The 5,005-nt window shown below is 37.2% G+C and overlaps 1 pseudogene; it reads right to left on the bottom strand.

The window, feature by feature from the left end:
• Positions 1–249: 249 nt before the first annotated feature.
• Positions 250–5,005, bottom strand: part of LOC133707866 (nifU-like protein 1, chloroplastic) — a 6,023-nt pseudogene continuing 1,267 nt past the window's right edge.

The raw sequence follows: 5,005 nt of genomic DNA, 5'->3' as shown, positions 1-5,005 counted from the left end.
TACACCAGGTTTTAGGTTAACAATGATGTCCATAATAATATTAGACATCGTTTCCCAAATTATAAATCGATGTCCATTTTGATTCTAGACATTGTTTCCCAAATTGTAAATCGATGTCCATATTGATGCTATACATCGTTTTCCAAATTGTAAATCGATGTCCATATTGATACTAGACATCGTTCCCTGTAGTTTACATCGACGTCCATTAGTTTTTTTAACATCGCTTCTTAAATATTGGGCATTGCATTAATTCAAGCAATCTGATTATACACAATCTTAAAGCATCAGCCAGTGAACAGATTTTGGACATACAAACCACGCCAAAATCAAATCAATACATCTTATTCCTTAAGTACATCATAAATTGAGTAAAACTACAACCTTTCTTGAAACATCAAAAGGGTTATAAGTTAATCTAGCAAAAGTTGCTGCTGGATGTTGTTCAAAATAGTAAGTGCTCCGATTGTTCGAAAGGTGATTGTTTCAGTTGCAGCTGCGGAAGATGCTGGAGTTGGTTAGCAAAATCTTTAAACTCCCAAACCTGGTCTTCCCAACTTCTTCAATATATGCAACTTTCAAGTCCCAACTACACAAAAAACAACAAATCAGATTTTTAGGGTTCCTAATTATTTTATCCTGCCAAGACAAGATGACAAAAAAACAAAAATCATCAGCATAGGACTAATCAAGCAAACGAGGTCGAGCTTGTTTGTCCACTTCAATTTTTTAACCTGATATGTCACTGCAACACCACTGCGCTGATAGGAGCATTTTAATGCAACATTTTAACTGCATTTCCCTACATTTTTCTGCGCCATTTCCTTGAAAAATCCTTATTTTGGAAAGTTTCCATTCTTTGATTGGGAAAGTTCCTTATTATAGAAAGTTTCCATTTTTGTAGTTTTCATTTCTCATTTCTGGCAAGTTTCCATTTTCAGTTTAGGAAAGTTTCTATTTTTCATTTTTAGTAAGTTTCTATTTTTCATTTTTAGAAAGTTTCTATTTTTAATACAGTTTCTATTTTCAGGACCTCCGAGCTAAAAAGTGGAAATGAACGCACGAATGGAAAGAGGAGCCTGCGAACATCAAGACAAACGAATATGAGAGAAAACGGCCCACACATTTGAGCAGAAATGAAGAAATAAGCTTTCCTAGTCCAACCAGGAAATCCTACGAAATGGAGGAAGGCTTCCCTAGCAAGTTTCCAACGCAACTATGAAAAAGAAATGGAAAAATATATGTGTTATGGCGTTGGAAGATGACAAGGCTTGAAGTTGAAGCAACAAGGCCCAAGAACTCTCAAGACTTTGTGGATTTTCGGCAATTGGATCAAAGCCCACTAAAAGCCCATGCAATTAGGGTTTGTGATGCATGGAAGAAACCCTAGAGATGTTTGCCGTCCAAATCATAGAGATAAACAAGAAGTTTGCCGTGAGAAAATCAGAAAATATATTAAGATTTCGATGGAGATTTTAAAGGAAAGAGAATATGTGTTGAACACAAAAAGCTCTAAATGGTGTCTAGATTCGTTCCCTATTTTCTCTAAAGGAAGTTTGGCCGAAATTGAACTACAAAATCAGAATTTCTCTCTATATATTTCGGCCAAGATATTAGGGAATTAAAATGGAGTTTTGTGATTGGTTGGACCATGTCATAGGGCTTATTTGGCGAGCTATTATTGGAGGAAATTATGTGGCATTTTCAGATTAATTCTATGGAATAATAAGAAGAATGTCACGGCTTGGAGAGCAACAATTCGTTCCCTATATATACTCCCCCTTTCTCAACGTCAAAGCCTCCTCTCCTTTACATTATACACTTTAGAAAAAAATCAGAAAACCTCTAGCATAGCCGTGAGTTTCTCCATCCTCTAGTCATCTCCACGGAATTCAAGCAAGGCCAAGGGAGAAGAAGAATTGCCGTGAGCATCATCATCCACCACCATCCTTGAAGCTTGCTTTCGAGATTCAAGAGACCACCACATCATTCGTTCATCACCATCTTCATCTCACGTTGTAATTCGACCTCTTCTTTGTAACCTTTGCTTTGAATTTCGTTGGTTATGAACTAGTTGACATATGTGTTTGAACAATTATTAATTTCTGGAATTTTATATGATTGAATGAAATTTTCAGATTCATGTTATTGTTCTTCGAGAGTTGCTTATGTGGGTTTGTTTAATTAAATTTGCGTTATAGATAACTTTTGTAGTTTAATCTTATGTGGTTGCAAACACTTAGGGTTTCGATATAATTGGTGCTACAATTTAAGAACATGAATCAACTTTTTGGTTTTGTGTTCTTGAATCGAAAAGTAGTAAAGGTTTTGTTAGGGCTGGGCACGGGCCGACCCCGTATGTCATTTTGCTGAGCCCGGGACCGAGCCCGAATCTTTCGGGCCAGGCCCAAAACGTGTGTTATACAGAGGCTGGGACCGCAGTAAGCCCGGACCGAGATTTTTCGGGCCGGGTTTCCGGGCTTTCGGGTTCAAACAGACCTCAGGAAAAAAAAAAAAAAAAACACTGATTTCCGCCGACGCCGACAACCAGATCTCCAAGCACCGGAGCTTAGCCACCTGAAAATCAATCCCTCATTCCAGAACCATCGAACCAAAACATCAATCAAAGACCATCCCGCTCCACCATCTCTCGACCTTCTCCACCCGCTCAAAGACCTGATCCGTTTCCTTCGCTTCCCCGAAACGACACCAACCCAATTCCGTTACAGGAATCTTCACCAAGCACGAGACTGTGAATGAGCAGAAAGAAGAAGAATCGGGAAAGCCTAGTTTCAATTTCAATGGAATTTAAATCAGAATAATTGAATTGGTGATGTTCTGATGAAATTGGAAAATAGGAAGCTAAAGAGGATCAGAGGGAAGGGAAAGTGGAACTGAGGAAGAAGAAAGGAAAGGGTTCTTTTAGGAGAGATGAGAGGCTGGGTCCGCTGGGATTGGAAACTGAGGAACTGCCGATCTGAGGGAAGAGGAAGATGAGGAAGAAGAAAAAGGAAAAAGTACTCGGGCCCATAGACAATAAGTCAATAAGTTATTATTCAAAAAAAAAAGTCAATAAGTTATAGATAATTGATATTTTAATGACACATAATAAAAAAACATATACACATATAATATTTTAATAAAGTATTCGGGCCCAACGGGCTTTTATATATTTCAAAGTCTTGAACCGGGACCGGCCCGTAATTTATCGATTTGGGCCCGGCCCGTAAAAACTTACAATTTTTTTTTGAAAACCCGGACCGGACCGGCCGGGTCGGGCCGGTTTTTCGGGTTTACGGGCTTTTTTGCCCACCCCTAGGTTTTGTACAAAAACCGAATTTAATTAAAGAGGATTGCAATTAGGTGGACTTTTTCATACTAAGTTGCACACTTGAGTTGATAGCCTTTCTAGGTGCTTATTGCGTTGAACATGTCATGATTGACTAGCTTTCTAGGGCTTGAATGCATGTTTGATAGGATTAGTCTTTGTGCTTTCACTTAGATTAATTAGCATTGAAAAGTAAAATATGGGAAATTGTTTGCTTTTAACGTTTCACATGATCAACTCCTTTCTCATGACTTAGATGAATAATATTAGGGTTTGAATCAATTTTAATCATAAGTTTCGATTTTGATCTTTGTTCTCTCATTCCATTCGTATTTTTATGTTTTTGCATTTTAATTGTTTTGTTAACTTAGTTTTAATTTTTAGAAATCAAAAACCAAAAATCCCCCTTTTCGTGTAATATGTATATATTTTGTTATATCTTTGCAAATATTATACTTTGTTTTAATTTTAATTTTTTAATTGTTTGACAATGACAGGTGTACCCTCAATCCCCGGAATAGAACGATCCCTATTTGCTTATACTACTAACGATATTTTCAGGGTTAAATTATGCGCTTGCTCAGAGCGTGTCATGCGCTTTTTCTCTAAGTTGAAAGGGAACACAAAAAGAAACTCATACTTGGATCTGATAGCATTGAACTCCATTCCCAACTGAAATGCAGATTTCATTGCAAAGTAAATATTCAAATATTGGAAACTAATAGTACAAACTTTAGCAAATTGAAATGGAACCTTCACTGCCCATGAAAGTATAGCCTTTTCTGTGGGACTTCCAGAGATCTCTACTTCACCATCCTGCTCAATACAATACAACTACATTTACTATCAGAGAAAACACTAATAGCCACCAAAGTTTAACAACTGAAGAAAAGAATAAGTTTCCTTAATGATGTTGTGAGAGAAAAGTAAAAGTAGAGATATTACCTGTGTCTTAAACACATTCCCACTGGTATTCAGCGCAATGGCTTCACTTAGTCCAGTGGAAATACTTGCAGGTAACTTGCACAAATCATCTGGTAAACATATCTTGTTTAACCCAACATATGCCTCGACCAGAGTCATCTGCAACATGTCATTTTTCATAAGATAAAACCAGTGGTCCCTCATGTTTCAGATACGATCAGGACTTTGTCTTTCAAAAATTGAGAAAAGAACTATTCGTGAATAGGACAAACCTGATTCAAAGTCAATATGCCACTTTTTCCGCTGCAAATTGTAGTCACTGAGCCCATAGTTTCACAAGCTGACAGTCTACGCACCTGCACACATATGCTGTTAGCAGTAATTGCAGAAGGAAAACATTACAAATGATGTTGGCAAACTAGCCAAAGGGGAAATACTAAAAAATAGATACTTGCCAATGCCATATCTCCTATAATTTTTTTCATTAAGTATGCTAGCCTGTTACAAGTTGAAGTCCAAATGCAAAAGATGATAAGATAAATTAGAGCAATACTGCTATGAGAAAACTATCTGCCAGTATTATTACACCCTAAGAAAAAAGTGGTAGCTGCTACTTCCGTCAAGGTAATGACCAAAGGTAGGCATTCAGACACTGCAACAACTAGAATGGTAACCTGAATGATTCTAAAATTGTCAAAGAGGCCAACATAAAACATCAAACCAATGTTTTTGACTTTTGGATCTAAGCTCCCC

Source organism: Rosa rugosa, chromosome 5, assembly GCF_958449725.1.
Source record: "Rosa rugosa chromosome 5, drRosRugo1.1, whole genome shotgun sequence".
Taxonomy (NCBI): Eukaryota; Viridiplantae; Streptophyta; class Magnoliopsida; order Rosales; family Rosaceae; genus Rosa; species Rosa rugosa.
This window is presented reverse-complemented; position numbering and strand designations above follow the sequence as displayed.